Here is a 17,704-nt window from a genome sequence, read left to right as displayed (position 1 = left end):
GGGCCAGGCTGAATGGCAGAGCTGAGCTGTTCAGGGAGCTGAGGCGAAAACTGTGCGTGCGCTCAGGGTGGACAAGGAGCCCTATGTGTGAGGAATCTGTGAGGGGGTAGAGCATCACCTGTGGTCAGGTGATTCTCGTCCTGCTTACAAGGGAATTCGCGCATTGCGTTCATTCAAGCCCGTCCCCCGGTGTACTGCAGTTAGAGCAGAGGGTGGTAGGCTCTTGACAGAGGAATCTGAAGTGAAGGCCCGCTGGGCCGGTTACTTTGAGCGGTTGTACCAGGCTGATCCCCCAACTGTCGAGTTGGACGTCAAGGGTGTTACAATCCCTGTTGCTGACCCTCGAATCAACTGTGGTCCACCTACGCTTGTGGAAACAGAGGCTGCGGTGAACCGGTTGAAATGGGGTAAAGCTCCAGGGATCTGTGGCATCCATGCTGAACTTCTCAAGGCTGGTAGAAATGCTGCACTCGTGTCATTGCATGCAGTTCTGTGCTCTGTCTGGAACACAGGCATCATCCCAACTGACTGGAAGAGAAGCCTTGTTGTCCCTCTCTGGAAAGGGAAGGGTGATCACCATGACTGCAACAACTACCGAGGGGTGATGCTGCTCTCAGTGCCGGGCAAGGTCTTTGCTCAGATAATTCTTGACAGGGTTCGCCACCATCTGCTTGAGCACCAGCGTCCAGAGCAGTCAGGCTTTACACCAAAGAGGTCAACGATTGACCGTATCCTTGCTCTTCGGATCCTCACCGAACGCAGACGACAGTTTCGGCAGGGGCTGATTGCAGCCGTTGTTGATCTCTGAAAGTGTTCGATTCAGTGAATCGGGATGTCCTCTGGAGGATTCTCGGTCTTCGTGCGGTGCCACCAATAACTGACCGATCTGATGTCTGAACTCTACTCTGGTACTGAGAGTGCTGTGAGATGTGGTGGTACCATCTCTGACTTAATATCCCGGTCCCTCCCGGATGGAGAGAGCGGGATATTGTAATCGTCCGGTTTGTTTGTGTGTTTGTTTGTCTGTCTGTCTGTTAGCAACTTTACGGCAAAACTGCTTTAGCAAACACTATCAAATTTAATCCACAGCTGGGAAATGAACCTTGGACGCCCCCCATTAACTTTTGGGTCCAATTCGGTCAAGTGCAGGTCACAAAAAGGTCAAAATCTTTTTTCGCTCATAACTTCATCAAAAATGATCCGATTTACTTCAAACTAAGCTTATAGTGAACCTTATTCTATTTGTCACTTATAATCCTACCCATTCCGAGAGTGAAAAATGCATATTTTGAAGATCGGTGGGGTCCTTAGTTTTGGGGGTCATGGTCATCAGTCAAAATTACAAATTTTCCATTAAAACTAAAACATGGTTATGAAAATACAGCTTTACGGGAAATAAGCTGGCTCAAACACTGTCAAATTGTATCCACACGTGGGTAATGAACCTCGGACGACCCCATTAACTTTTGGGTCCAATTAGGTCAAAGGTCAAGTCCAGGTCACAAAAAGGTCAAAATCTTTTTTTCGCTCATAACTTCATCAAAAATGATCCGATTTACTTCAAACTAAGCTTATAGTGAACCTTATTCTATTTGTGACTTGTAATCCTCACAATCCTATCGTGAAAAATGCATATTTGTGAAGATCGGTGTTAAGGATGTATCAAATTTAAATTTGATCCCCAAAATAACTTTATGCCTTAAATGGGTGGGATTTGTTGTGCCTGGCACCACTTGTTTCCAGTTGTTACTGGAGTTTGTCAGGGGTGTGTACTGGCCCCCACACTTTTCAGCACTTGTATGGACTGGATTCTTGGGAGGATGTCAGAGAGATCAGGCTGTGGTGCATCGTTTGGGAATGTCAAGATCTCTGACCTTGATTTCGCAAATGATGCAGTCATCTTTGCAGAGACTTTAGATATCCTTTCGGAGGCCCCCGAGGTGCTGAATAAGGAGTCTGAGCCGCTGGGATTACGGTTGCCTGGGTCAAAACTAAGATCCAGGCTTTCAATGACATCTTGGATGCTGCTGTCCTGTCTGTGCTTGTTTGTGGTGAGGATGTTGAGGTCATGGAGAGATTCACTTACCTTGACAGTGATATTCATGTCTCTGCTGGCTGTGTCAGAGGTCAATAGTCAGAGGTCTGGGTCGGGCCTGGGAAGTCATGGATTCACTGGATAATGGGGTGTGGCGCTGCCGGTACCTGTGCGGGAGGATTAAATTCCGAGTCTTCAGGTCCTTGGTGCTTCCATTCTTGCTCTATGGATGCGAGACTTGGACTCTGACCAAGAATCTGAGACGGAGACTTAATTCATTTGGTACCACGTCTCTTTGGAGAATCCTTGGCTATCGCTGGTCGGACTTTGTGTCCAACGAGCGGCTGCTGAGAGAGACTCAAATGAGATTTGTTACATGTATAGTCCGTGAGCGTCAGCTGTGGCTGTATGGACATGTGGCTCATTTTCCTGACGCTGATCCTGCTCACCAGATTCTCTCAGCGAGGGAGTCTCCTGAGTGGAGGAGGCCAATGGGCCGACCACGTGCCTCGTGGTTGCAGCAGGTTGATTGGCATCTCAAGGAGATGGGGATGGGCCAGGCATCTGCATGGGGGATGACCAGACAGAGGCCACTGGAGTACCGGCGGAAAGTGGACGCAGCGACGTGCTGCTCTGGCGCATGCTCCCATACCTGACCTTGGGATTCAAATCCAGGCTTGACAGCTTAGAGCGAGTGTGCGTAACTCTCAGCTATCCTGCCGTGATGTGGCGATTCATTGCTTATTTTTTCTTTTCTGAAATTTTTTTTTACTCATTGTTGTCATCTAATTTATTTTGTCTCGTTCATGCCAGAGATGTCCACATGGCCAACCATGGCACATTATCCCCATGGAAACTTGGAGAGATCAAATAATGAAGAGCACTCCAAGCAAGTCTGCCAATGGAATGGTTGAAGAAACTTAAAAATGAAACGTTTCATTTTTTAAACGTGTTTTCTTATGTCAAAGTGATGGGTCTTCGAATGATAGGAGACCATGCGAAAATGGGAAATGTAAAATATAATTGCACATTTTCAGCGAGCCAGCTGCTATCCGACATATTGCAGAACAGCGTGGGGCCAACGCAGGCGAGTCGACCCGGAATTTTGTTCAAGTCGATCGATGTGCAATATTCAGTGATGGTGCAAATATTGTGGAGCACTTGCCAAGTGGCTTCAGCACTGAAGGAATCACTCCAATGGAAAGGTTGATATGGAATGGCTCACTTGGCAAGCGATTAGCGATCACCGATCCTTCATATTTTACACCTCCCGGAGAGGCACAAAATATCCAACGATGTCCGAATTGGACAAATGAACACTTTTTTTTCGCACTCAGAACTGCTGCTAAGTTAAATTCTGGAGCTTAAAATTTGAAATTTGGCTTAGTTTATGAGATTCTTGAGCTTATGGTTGTTGTTATTCATCTTTCAGCTGCTCCCCTTAGGGGTCGCCACAGCGGATCATCCGTTATGATCCGCATGCTGATTTGGCATAGGTTTTACGCCGGATGCCCTTCCTGACGCAACCCTGGTCGCCTCTTACGACCCAGGGATAAGGATTGGGTTTCGCCATGACTCCGGGCTGCCCTACACCCTCTCATAGCGGCCCAGCTCAGAGCTCCCGTCCTCAAGCGATCCTCCAACCCAAGCCTCTGAGTCGCCGGATTACAGGCGCACGCCACTACGCCCGGTATTCTTGAGCTTATGGTATGTGCAGAAATTAAATAAAGCCATGAACGCTGGCATCTCCAGGGGTTTATAAGCATTTCAATGTATCCAGCGATTCGTACATATGACGATCAGGCAATCTATGATATGTGAAAAAAGTGAAGAAAAAATACTTAATTGTGAAGAAATCATTGCGGCTTGTTCCAAGCCAAGGCATTGTTGAATAGGCCAAAACAAATTGGTGGCTTAATACTTCCGAGCTGACAGAAGACTGACCAAGATGGTACCACGCCATCTTGATAAGGCTTATTTTGGTTTTTCATGATGAGCATCCCTAAATTATCGTCAGAAGGGGTGTTTAATTTAACACAAACAGCCAATTTTCATTCATGCACCACCTCGGAGTTCGCTTCGTATGTACGCAAAGTGTGGGGCCACTAGGTCCAACACAAGACAGGGGCCAAATCTTCCCCACTCTTCTCCGCTATCCAGATTTATCAGAGCATTGAAGCCACAGTCAGAGCACCGATTGGTGCCCATGGATCAGCCCACCCTCTCTCATCTTCCACACGAACCCTTGACGCAAACACTCAAATCACCACATGTCACACTGACACACGTATCGCATATCCACAACAAACAACTTTTCCTTCTATGGGGAATGACATCCCCCTGGCAGTACTACCCTTTCTCCTCCTAGCCGGAGACATAGAAACTAACCCGGGGTCCACCACAATATACATTTGCCCAACATGTAAAACTCGTATCACTAGCTCAAGGGCCAGAGGGGGTTCTGTCCACCACACAAGTTGTGGTGAATGGTTACATCTGCCCTGTAACACTCAGTAAATAATCAGACTACACACATACGTGGACCTGCAGAAGCAGCTTTCGACTGAATTCAAGCTCAAGCTCAAGCTCAAACCCAAACAATTACACACCTACACAAGTCCCAAACAAATTACCACCACAAGACGGGGGGCCAACTCTTCCCCACTCTTCCCCGCTATCCGGATTCGTCAGGGCATTGAGGCCGACACCCCATACGTTACCACCACCTACACACAACCAACCACCTCAACCCAACTAGATGTTGTTAATAAAATACTTACCCCACACAGTCTTGAAAAGGAATTGGTGAGCCAACTCTTCTCGTGGCAAATTTGTCATTGCATCTCTCTCCACTTCTGAGATAAATGTGTACAGATTATACTTTGAAAAGTCTGCTTCAGAGTACATTCATAAACCTTTACAAAGTAGCTCTTATTCTTATTCTCGAGTGTTTTTATAACAACAAAGGCTGATAAAGATAAATAAACCAGAAACATCCCTCACTGTACCAACCAAACACTCACCACAACTGGAGAGATCATAGAACACGTTACCCCACGCACGATTCAGGTATATTGCATTTTAATAAAATAAGGATTTTAAGATCGATTCAAAAATCTAAGAGTTTAGCGCTGTTGAAAGCAGTCTCAAACACCACCCTGTGTAACATGTCCAAGTACTGCAAAACTAGAGGTTATTGGAAGTACAAAGAAGTCAATTTGTGTTCGACAGTGTTCAAGTAAATAATTCAATTTAAAAAAATTAAAGATTGTAAAAGTCGTATAAATATATTAATTTTGGAATTTACTGCCATTGATGCAATGTCTATGACATAACCCTATCTAACATGTTACATTCGTTTTTCGTGCCTGTTGTATGTGTCCTGTATAACGTCCTTTAAAACTAAGTTTCCTCTGTGGAATAATTTTTAATTCTGCTTGACTGCCTGACCGGCAGACAGAGTAAAATATTATGTCACCCCACTCTTCACATGTGCGGTCAGGATGAATTGTGATCCAAAGTACTGTACTGTAAAACGAGAAACTCGTCTTCCTATTCATGATCTGATTCGTATTCAAAAGATAACATTCAAATTAAATAAGTTCTTCCTTGATCATAAACTGACGTTTGTGGATGGATGGATGGACGGACAGACATGAACCAATTTCTTAACTTCGCTTTTTGCTTCACATGCGCAGGGTGGCTCAGAACCTCTTCTCCCTCCCAAACACCATTATCGGAGGAGATTTCAGCGCTGAAGACACGGCCTGGTGTCCCTTCTTCTGCTACTTTACTGTTGGCAATTCCAATTTCTTCCCTTCCCAGTCCCCACCTCTCACTACCCTGTGTAAATCTACTATAAATGGATGAGGTGTGTGTGTGTTCGTGTCCATGTTAGGTATATTTTTTGTGTCTATTAATTACGTACGTCTATTCATGAATTATCCACTATTGAAATGTACCTTTTGACCCTTTAGACTGCTGAGACACCTTCAACCTTTGAAGACCCTTTAAAAACCCCCCAAGACTCTGAAGACCCCAAGGACACAAAAGACCCCAAGCACCCAAAAGTTCCCGAGGTTCTATCTTTTCAAATGTTCTATCGTTTTAAATGCTGAACGTCAAGTGCATCTGGGCTTGGTGAAAAGCAAGCTATTAATGCTCAAGCAGTACAGCAGGTGGGTATGCAACAAGGCTGTGAAGACCAATGAAAATTTGGTCTATTGGACCAACGGACCCACTCATGAGTATGAAATTGACAGCAATTGAAAAAAACATCTCCTGCCAGGTACATTGATTTGATTTGATGTTCCAAACTCTGTAGAGCATTGGGAATGCCAAAGCAGTTTTTTGCCAAGGGTTATACTGGGTGGTTTGCCATTGTCTTCTCGCGTTGCTTGTCCATGTTCTATCTATTTAAATGCTGAACATCAAGCAAGAAAGCAGCACCTACCATTTTAAATTCTGGTATGACTCGGCCAGGGTTTGAACCACCGACCTGCCAGACTCAAAACAGACGTTGGAAACATTACGAAGCCAACACAGAAATGGTGCTGTGGATCGGGGTAAAACTGGGGTTGACACTGAAGTCTGGAGTCTCCTGCATATATAGTCATAACATGACATTCGTCCACACCCTCCTTGCCCTTTCACAAGCCAAGAGAGCGCCTCTCCCGATTGGATGTAACGTTGTTCACAATATCCTCATCTCGGCAGCGGAATGTTGGATATGGTCTTGCACTAGAACAAGAGTCACGAACATCATGGAAGGCAGGTAAATGATGAGGCAAATAAATTTGTGTTATAATTTGAGCTTGATGCGATGTCAAAAATCGAACCTACAGAACTTTCTCTGTTTCAGTCAATCTTTGATCTGCAGACTTAAAAATTGGAATCGTTAAACCTCAAATGCTGGGAGGACTATGCGCTTTAATTTCAGCTTCGTGTCATATTGAGAATTATGGTTCTATAGAATATAAAATAAAAAATATTGTGCTTTTATATCACCCCAAATATGGCTATTCTTACTGAAGGCACGGTGGTGTGCTGGTGACTCACTCACCCTTAGCAAATGAGTTTTTATTAAAAATGCATAATTAAACTGGAATGACACTCAGTGGAGCACATACCTCCGCCAGGCTGAACAGTTTATGTTTTGAATCGCACTGATAGGCTGGATATGTATCCAGACCTTGACCAAAATCTAATTGGCTTGTTCTTGTCACCGACCCAACTCATCCACCTCGTTTTGTACTCACTCGGCAACAACTTTTTGAGATGTCATGCTACATATCGTTTTTGGTCCCATCTCACAACGGCAAAGAATCACTTAAAAAAATTCTAGTATCCAGATTTGGAACTTCACCAAGATCTAACCAATTTGCTCTCGTCACATTATGAACATGTCCACCAAATTTGTACACAACTTTTTGAGATATCCTGCTCGCAGACAGACAGACATACAGATGGGAAAACATAACCTCCATCCACCTTCGATGGTGGAGGTAACTGGAGAGTTCATAGAATCATTACCCCACGCTCTCTTGAGAAACAAGAACATGGGTGGGATCTACGAGTGGCAAATTTGATTGGTCGTGATAATGTAAAATGTTTTTGTCCAAGTACTGCAAAACAGAAGGGTTTTGAAAGTGCCAAAAAGGCAATTTCTTTCTTCAATCTTCAAGTACATAATTAATTTAACATAAAATATAGATTTTAAAGGACGTAGAAAAAAAAATTCCGGAAGTTTTACATCGTTGATGCAGTGTCTTAAACGCCACCTTATTTAACACGTTTATATTGTTATGAATCTGGCAGCCATGAGCATTGAGCATACAACAGACAGGTCCCCGTAGCTCAGTTATTTCGTTAAGTATATGTGTATAGTTAGAATCCATCCCTGTGTCTAATGGGTGATTAAATGTTCGTGCGCTGCAGAGTTATTTTGATAGTCAGGGTTTTCTTTTACATTTTCAACTACAACAACAACACCTTTGCCTCGCTCCATCCTGACGCCATAACACTCGCGGTGGGCGGAGTTCAATGAAGGACTTGGCGTCTCTCTCGACCAATCAGAGAGATGCAAGCGAGTTTGCCATCGTTCGGCCAATTGGAGCCAACACAGGACAATATTACTCATCTTCCTGTTTGAGGGGTGGTCCGCCGTGACGTCCGCCATGCCCCCCCCGGTCCAATCGGCGGACTTGGCACCGCTTTTGGCCAATCACAGAGGCAACGAGCGGATCGTGCACCAAAACCGGCCAGTAAGGGGGGCGGGTTACAAGAGGGAGTCCCCTCCCCCCTGGACGGGGAGTGAATAATTGATTGGTGCGATCCCACTGGGGGTAGTTGGGGCTTGCCTGCCGGATCGTCTCGGATCGCCTCGCCTTGCCTGCTGGTGCTCGCTGCCTTGTCCGCCCTCGTGCTGGTTGGCGTCTGTCCTTCACCCTCCGTCCCTGGCGCTTGGAGTGGCATCGTTGTTGCGGGTTCGAGTCCCGCCGAGCCAGAACGTCGGAGACCGCACGAGGCGGACAGGTCCAAGCGAGCTCTGGTCTCCAGCTCACCTTTCCTCGAGTTGGAAGGCTTCAATAAAGACCCGATGGGGTCCATTTCTGGGTATTTGTGTGTGTCCGTGTCTGTGGGCCCTGTCTGATAAGTAGAAACTGTTAAGTGCCTGTGTTCCTTGTACATTATTTGCCTTGCTATATCCAGATAACTCTGCCCTTACGTGCTCCTCTCGTTCCCCAATTATTGTTGTAAATAAATTCCGCTTTTGTTGAATGTACCAGCTCGTCCTTGTCCTTTCTACCATTGGTTTGCCATGGTGCGTATTGGGGATTAGGAAGGTTATTGTTGCCGTAATCGTGCAATCGGCCCGGCAGGATTCTGGTTTTCTCCGCTCGGGGTACGACTCTGATCCGGCTCGGTAATGGCCTGGATCGCGCAGATCCTGCCGAGGGTGTGGTTCCCTGGTAGTTCGACTGCTTGGGTATTTAGGTATATTGAAATTGGCAATTGACTCTATCCCACATGGTCGACCTATTGGCGATCTTTGGTCCGATAAGGGACCCGTGACCTTTCGGACTTATCTGAAAGGTACGACCTAAATTCCTGGTATTCGGTGGAGCCGACTCTACTGCTCCCTCGAGCGGTCGTGCTCGCCACCGAGACCCGGCACCACAACAATATTAGTTATTTGTTGTTTGTGTCCTTTAATTGTTTGTGTCCTTTAATTTTCTTAAAAACAGTAAGTTCCCTGTGTGGAATGATTTTCAATATGCGACTTTCGAAATGACGTGACCAGCCACAGAATACTCAGCGCACATGCGCAGCAACCGCGATCAACGAAGTCTTTCGGGGTGGCCAAACATTTCTCGTGTGTACCAGGTCAGGATTGTAACATTAAAATTGCTCACAAGGTTTCTGAAAGAAGCCAAAAATTATTGAAAAACTACCTGCGAGAAAGCGGTGTGCCTCTGCAGAACAAAAGATTTGGAGAACTTTCTGGTCAACTCGTCTAAAAAATTGATACCTTGGAGCCGGTATTGCAAAAACTTCTGGCGATGTGGGCCAGTGCAAGGCCTGTGGATGGGCTGTGGACCGATGCATTCTACCTGACTTCCCCAATCATCCCTATCAGTGGGTGTACTTTAAACCTTGTGGGATTACCTCGTGTGAACATGGCAGACTACATGGAGCTTGTCAATCAATACACGGTAAGTTTAAAGTGATCATATTTACTATTAATCATATTTTGGAGGAGAGGTGGGGGGGAGAGGAGGGAGTGGAACTTTATGGGCTGTGAGTGCTGTTATAAATGTCTATATTTTGTTTGGTTCATGAGCCACAAGAAAAATTGCATTAGATTTTTGCATCTATTGGTAAAAAGAGAAGTGTGTGCGTGTGTGTGTGTGTGTGTGTGTGTGTGTGTGTGTGTGTGTGTGTGTGTGTGTGTGTGTGTGTGTGTGCGTGCGTGCGTGCGTGAGGTTACAGTGGTAAGTGTGTACGCACCAACTTTTTAGACAAACTTTTGGCTTTGGGTGATTTTCACGTACATGTTGGCGGTTATCATTGTTCCTGGGATCTGGTGTTAGACAAATTTTGGGAAGGCAAATGCAACAGCATTGGGGAGTTACTCCTGTCACTGCAAAGAAACTGACCTTGCTGTTTGTTGAGGAGGAAGATAGGGGTCCCATGCACCCCCATGATACATTTTTTTTAACCTGCATTTTTACAATCCCCGAGGTGTGTGGGAACAGAATTTCCTTTGTTCCCATTCCAAAAAATGTCCCATGTGGGTCGTTTAGCCGTTTTTTTGTCCGCCATCTTGGATTTCTTGGGATGCAAAAGTAAGGGGTAGGGGTAATATAAAGGACCTTTTCGCATAGAAAGAAATTAGTTGCAGGTACAAATTAGGTACCATTGGAAAGGGCATGACGTGCACTATCACAAAAACCCATCAATTATTCAATTAGGGCATCGATGACGTCATCATGGGTCAAAAGGTCACGTTAAAGGGCCACTAAGTCAAATTTCACACCCATCCTCTTTGTCATCCACCCTGCACCGAAGTGGATGAATCTTTTGGATTCTACTTTGCTTGAAGGAAAGTGTACATGTATAGGCAGTTTTTAAAACTAAAACAAATTATTTAACTTCAGTACAACAACATTAACCCTTTCCACAAAAATACCGAAAATATTGAGAAAATGCGGTTCTGTATCGAGTTTACTGTGTGAGTGTGTCCTTCGCATACGAATGATTAATTTCACTGCTTATTTATAGTTTATGGCTATGGTTATTAACATTCTTTTTTGTTACAGGTGAGGCCATTGTAACTACCTTAACACTTTAGTGGTGGTGTTAAATTTCGTCAACTGACAGTGTTGTCTTTTTTTGTTACAGGACGTGCAGACAACTGTGATTTTGATTCATGTTTTAGTGGTTGTATTGAATATCTGCTGGCATGCATACCTGCTTGTGGCTGTAGTTTATTGGTGGTGGATAATTGTCTTTTTTTCAGGTAACACCTATTATGGATTAGTGTTCCAGTGGTGGTAGTGCACGCTTAGTTGTAGTTAACTGGTGGTGGTGGCTTCATCATGTCAAAGGCAAAGAAATGCCGAATTGATCATGGTTGCAATTTAGAGGAACTGCAGATGCCTCCTCCTGTATGTATTTTACATGTGAGTGGCATACAGCATGGTGAATTTATACCACTACACAATATAAGGGGTCCTCCCCAGGAAAATCTTGAGATGTTGCATAATCTTCGTGAGAAACGGCTCCTTCAGTCTCATGATTCACCCGCTCATATGTAAGCTGTGTGTAGGTTAATTCCAGACAATCTTGATGGTGTGGACCTAGAAATGACAGGCTATCACCGGGGATGCTATCAAGCCTTTACCAAACATCATGATCGTTTGAAATGTGTCGTACCAGACGATGAACCCTCAACAATTCGATCCCATCGTAAACCATCAACCTCTTCCAAGAACATTTTTCCACCAGAATGTATTTTCTGTGAAATGCTTGAGACGAAAGTTTCCGGAAGGACTGAACGTTGTGTCCAGTTTGCATCTTTCAAGGGAAAGGAAGCAGCTTGGACTGATATTGAATCCCAAGCCCTATAAATAGGAGACCATCGTTTCCATCGCAAGGCGGCAGGCGAAGATTTGTTTGCAAGAGAGGCTCGTTTCCATAAATCCCGTCATACTTCATTCAAACTGAGACACCTGAATTATTTACGTGATCAAGCCAACAGAAGTATTGAAAACAAGCAAGATGAAAAGCTTGAAGCTCATCAAAGCTCATTTAATGTATAGTAGTTCTGGATTTTATACGTGAGAGGGTAATTGGGCAGAAGGAGGTCGTGCAACTTGGAACACTCCGCCACCTATACGTCCAAGAACTTGAACGCTGTGGATTTCCAAATCCAGATTTCAGAAGTGATATGCTGAAGACTCGACTTCAAAGACACGAAATCAATGAGTGCATTGCTTTCACAAAAGTGTTTCCTGGGGACAGGGGATGCATAACCTACAACCTGGTGTACAGCACAAGCATCTCTGTTGCGGAAGCAGTTACTTATGCATATAGGCTTGGTTCCAAAGACAAGTTTGAGGATGTTGCCTTGCATTTGCGCAATGTTGCTCAGGGGATGTTCAATGAGTCAACACCACTTCCTTGGCCCCCTACAGCTGATGAGCTGGATGCCAGGGCATCAGAAGAATACCTCCCAACAGACCTGGTGAAGTTCCTGTCGACTCTTATCCTGGGTGAAGCAGATGTGGAAAAGTCTGAAAAGAGCCGACGTCTGGTGCTTTCAGTCGCTCAGGTGAGTTTTAACCACCTTTGCTTTCAACATCTTTGGGACAATATCGCTAGTCCTCCAAATTGTATCTAGTTTTAGTGCTTTCTATCATGAAAATGTAAATTATTTTCTTTCTAAGATCCATTGGTTTCTTTTCCAGGACATCTGCCATGCTGTGCCGAATGGAGAGTGGAAGTTACCTAAACACATCCTCCTTTGCAGCACCATACGCCACCTATATCGAAGCAAGCAGCTAACCAATATACTTCATAGATTGGGTCACTGTGAGTCCTATGACTTTGGCTTGAAAGTTGGGACAGCACTGGCAGAAGCCATCGGCGATGTTTCCTCTTCTCTCGCTCCCCAAATTGCTACTGGTGAAGATAACGAAGTTTTTCATGTTGAGTAGGACAACTTAAACAAAATAACCACAAATGTCCATGGTTCAAACGTGGTGAACAGCATTGGAGGGATCATGATACAGGAGGTGAAACCAAACACTGACATTGCCGACAAAGATGGAACCCTCCCACTCAAGCAGCGGAATAAGACTCGTTGTTTTGAAGTTGGAACCCCACCAACATTGCCCCCTTTTCATATTTATGGTCGAGTTGGGCCCAAGTTTCCAACAGGGGCTAAGTTCAGCCCACCCATCGAAAATGACAAGTTGTACTCAGAGTGCATCCAAAAGTACCGTTTGTGGTTACTTATGCGAATGGTCACTGGCAGTAAAGAAACACAACTCGTCCCTGGATTTGGTGGCTTCATCTCGGCTACTGGCAAAAAAACCGTCTCGAAAGTCGACCATTGACTATTTCAACCCTATCAATCAGCCATTCACTGAATATTCCGTTATCAGGGAGTTGTTGAAGTGTTCGGAAGATGCTATGCTGGAGGTTGGCCAGAAGTATGTTCTTAGCACTTTTGACCTTGGAGGTTGCATGAAAGCACTCCCCCTCATTTAGAAGTTTCCAGAAGAATACAAGAACCATGTGGGAACCCCGGGGCCTTTCCACACTGTGATGAACTATATAGGCATGTTGACTGGTCATAAATGCATGGGCTCAGGCTACTCTGAAATCCTCCTTTAGGCTGGACTTGTAACCAGTGGCTGTCTTAAGAGTGTGCTGAAAGGGAAGGCATATGCGAAAGCTCTATTCTGTCTGAAGACTGTTAGTGAAGCAATGGAGCGGTTGTTGATAGAGTGCTTCAGTGAAGAGGAGAATGTAGAAAACTTGGGGATGAATGGTCTGTAAAGCCAGAAACGATTGATGATATTGAGGCATTCACATGTCTGATGTACGGCTACTCCAGACAGAAATCTATTGACACTGTACGTGGAATCATGTTGAAGAAGATAGTTTGGGAAGATGAGCAACTGACAACCAAATCTAAGATTGACCTCTCCCGGTTGCCACCTTGCCGAGGCAACCTTATCCCACACATTGGTCGAGTGAACCATCGCCTTGCTATCTACAAGCGAGCAGATATTCCAATCTTCTGGTCTCCAAAGCCATATGATCCTGAACAAAGTTGGGAAAGAAATGATGAGGGTGTTTTGGAGCCAGTGTGGTCTTGCGGCCCAGTACTTCCCCCTACCTTGATAGACTTAGTTGAGAAGACTACGGAAGAGATGGAACAGTGTGATGATGACATCGAGGAAGAACAGTCCAGCCAAGATAGTGACTATGAAGAACTTCTGAGTGATAATGAAGACTCGATTAAAATATGAACATTGAGACTTTTGGCAGTCGAAATAATGTTTCAACATTAATTAGTTGTGGGCCTGCGTATTATAGTAACTCGTTAACACACGATCTCCATATAATGCATATTCCCATATCAATTAGTAAGGAGTGGAAGTGAAAATACCAAGAGAATGATACATAGACTGTATTTCAGGACTCATTGGAACATGTAAAGCCTTTTACCATAACAAAAAGGCAGAGAAAACAAATATGTGTCAAACTGCAATTTCACAGAAAACTTATGACAGAAATTCATTTTTTTCAATATTTTCGGTATTTTTGCGGAAAGGGTTAATGATGTTGTACTGAAGTTAAATAATTTGTTTTAGTTTTAAAAACTGCCTATACATGTACACTTTCCTTCAAGCAAAGTAGAATCCAAAAGATTAATTCACTTAGGTGCAGGGTGGATGACAAAGAGGATGGGCGTGAAATTTGACTTAGTGGCCCTTTAACGTGACCTTTTGACCCCTGATGACGTCATCGATGCCCTAATTGAATAATTGACGGGTTCTTGTGATAGTGCAGGTCATACCCTTTCGAATGATACCTAATTTGTACCTGTAACTAATTTCTTTCTATGCGAAAAGGTCCTTTACCCCTACTCCTTACTTTTGCGTCCCAAGAAATCCAAGATGGCGGACAAAAAAGCGGCGAAACGACCCACATGCGACATTTTTTGAAAGGGGAAGAAAGGAAATTCTGTTCCCACACACCTCAGGGATTGTAAAAATGCAGGTTAAAAAATGTATCATGGGGGTGCCTGGGACCCCTATCTTCCTACAAGACTATGTCACCAACAGCTTTTTCAATATGCCTGATAAGTGTTATTTTACCTGGCAGCACCCTGGATCTAAATGGTGCCACCTGCTGGACAATTCCCTTATGCAGAGAAAATACCTATCAGATGTCTGTGTCACTCGAGCAATCGTGGTACCGATTGTTCAATGGACCACAATCTCATCAAGTGTGTCCTGAAGCTTTATCTTCAGGAGCCTCATCTGTGCCAGTCGCCAAGACCAAAACGTGGGCTCGACATTTCTAAACTGCACACAGCTGAGGGAAGAACCCGTCTGTGCATAACCTTGAGTAACGCTTTGGCGACTGCTTTATTAGTTGCAGAAGACTCAACAAATGATATGTTGGCATCTTTCCATTCTGCTGTTTATACGACAGTGGAAGTAATACTTGGGGGCCCTCTTCGAGTATATGTGGTCCAGTTTAATGACAATGATCCAGAAATTGAGGAACTACTTGCTGTTAATCGTGCCTCCCTCCAGGTGCGACTCAACAACCTATCTTTGGCTGCAATTTGTCGACATGCCCAATCAAAGGCGAACCTTCAACGGGAAGGAACTATGATGCATGGAAGATGGCTGGTGGGCTGAAAAAATAAAATAAACTGAAATTCATGCTCTGGCTGATCGGGGTGACTTTTGGGGCATCTTTCAGTCTCTGAAGGGTGTGTATGGCGAATTCCGATTGATTAACAGCCCTGTTCTCTCTTCCGATGGCAATATTCTAGTCAGATAAGCCGGATATTCGAGCACGATGGAGAGAACACTATTCGTTCCTGCTTAATTGACCCTCTACAATAGAAGATGCTATCCTTGAGTCAATCCCTCAAAGGCCAATCCACTGGGAGCTGAGCACCATGCCGATTATGAGTGATCTCAAAACAGCAATGGCTAACATGACAAATGATAAGGCTGCTGGTCTTGATGGAATCCCTGCTGAAGTCTACAAATATGGTGATGAACTGATGATATATTCCTCAGTGTTTCAACATTTTTAGGAATGTGGGGAACTTCCACAAGACTTTAAGGATGCTTTGATCATTACCATATTCAGAAAAGCATAATTGTCAGGACTATGGTAATTACCGTGGGATTTCTCTCCTCTCAGTTACTGGTAAGATCCTCGGCAAGGTCATGCTCAAGTGCCTCCATCCATCCACTGGGACCATGCGCTGTGCAGAGCACTTGTGCTGCCAAAGCAGTCTCCTTGGCTATTGGGCACAATCCTGGACAGGTCGCCACTCCAACACAGGATACCAGCAAGCTGGTGCCCATTTTACCGACCTCGGAAGGATGACATGCAGAGTCAACCCCACCTGGTATTAATTCAACAGCCGAGCAGGATTTGAACTCAGGATCCTCGGATCCCAAGCCCACCACCTTAACCATTAAGCCAACACCAGGCATAAGCGCCTCCAGACTGTGGTTGAAAACATCTTACCTGAATCACAGTGTGGATGCTGTGCAGGTCGTAGGACTACAGATAAGATCTTCACACTACAACTTCAGGAAACGTCAGCTGAACAGAACATGCCTCTTTTCCTGGTTTTCATTGTTTTTTTTTCCAAGGCATAGTTCGTCGTACTTGCCTTTAGCATCTTTTATTGAAATATGGATTCCTGGACAAGTTTGTGACCCTTTTTCATGGTTTCCATGAAGGCATGTAAGTGCATGCACTCGTTGACGGTGAGACTCCTGATCCGTTCACCATTGCATCTGGCATTAAACTGGGTTGTGCCCTTGTTTCCATGATGTTTACCCTCTTTTTGAACACTGTGCTGGATGTTGCCAATTGGGAATGTTGCAGAAGGTGTCTCTCCAACAACGTGAATTGATGACAAGCTTTTCAACATACAATATCTCAAAGTGAAGGCAATGGTTCTTCATATGTGTGCATGAAACTTTCTCTATGCTGATGATATTGACTTAGTTTTGCATTCCATGTCACCTGCAGAAGCTTCTTGACAAGTTTGCCACTGCATGTGTGTCATTTGGACTCTCCATTAATATCCGAAAGATCAAGCTACTTTACCAACCAGTGCCTAGAATGCTGTACATTGTGCCAACCCTTTTGCTGATCATTGACTTAAGATCGTTGACTGCTTTGTATATTTCGGCAGCACTGTCTCTAATAACTGCAGCCTCAATAAGGAGCTGGCGACATGGATTTGTTTGGCTTGTGGTGCTTTTGGTCGATTGCATGACTGACTGACTGCGGAGTAGACACAGCATTAAGCTCACGACAGAGTGCAAGGTACACAGAGCTGTTGGCCTTCCCAGTCTGTTGTGCAGCTCTGAGACTTGTACCCTCTACAGAACGTGCACCCCCTATTTTCCGCAAGTCTGTCTCCGGCATCTGTGGAATATCCTTTGGATTAAGTTGTCTGATCATGTGACAAACACGGTTCTGAAGTGGGGCTGGTATGCATAGCAATGAAACTATACTCTTGAAGCCGCAGCTCACTTGGACTGGTCACACAGTCAGAATGGGGGATGACCGGCTACCAAAGGCTGTGTTATATAGTAAGCTTTCCCAGGGGCAATGCAGCATTGGGTGATCATGGTTGTGTTATTTGTACTGCATGAAGAGACATCTTAGAGCCACTGGCATAGATGTACAGAAATGTGAAGAGAAGGTGGAGGACAGGCATGCATGGTGTGTTTCAGAGCAGTGTGGATCCTCCGCGGCAGGAATGACCAGGGCAACAGATGCAGACACCAAAATATACAGTCTCTGAATCCGCTCGAGGAGCAACACCAGTAGATGTGTGCCATCACTGTGGAAGAGGTGTGGCCTCGCGCATTGGGTTAA

The 17,704-nt window shown here is 44.7% G+C and overlaps 1 long non-coding RNA gene and 1 pseudogene across 2 annotated transcripts; both read left to right on the top strand.

Moving 5' to 3' along the window:
* The first annotated feature begins 2,487 nt into the window (after positions 1-2,487).
* On the top strand, positions 2,488-8,819 carry LOC147026996 (uncharacterized). Its single transcript, XR_015058604.1, has 2 exons — positions 2,488-5,906; positions 6,013-8,819. It is a non-coding gene; the product is annotated as an uncharacterized LOC147026996 (long non-coding RNA).
* Positions 8,820-10,556: 1,737 nt separating this feature from the next.
* Positions 10,557-16,618, top strand: LOC147026995 (uncharacterized; annotated as a pseudogene). Its single transcript, XR_015058603.1, has 2 exons — positions 10,557-12,371; positions 12,508-16,618. The product of XR_015058603.1 is annotated as an uncharacterized LOC147026995 (transcript).
* Positions 16,619-17,704: the final 1,086 nt, after the last annotated feature.

The sequence above is a fragment of the Eptatretus burgeri genome, chromosome 5, assembly GCF_056783735.1.
Source record: "Eptatretus burgeri isolate ZD-2024b chromosome 5, Ebu_testis_v1, whole genome shotgun sequence".
NCBI classification, from domain to species: Eukaryota; Metazoa; Chordata; class Myxini; order Myxiniformes; family Myxinidae; genus Eptatretus; species Eptatretus burgeri.
This window is presented reverse-complemented; position numbering and strand designations above follow the sequence as displayed.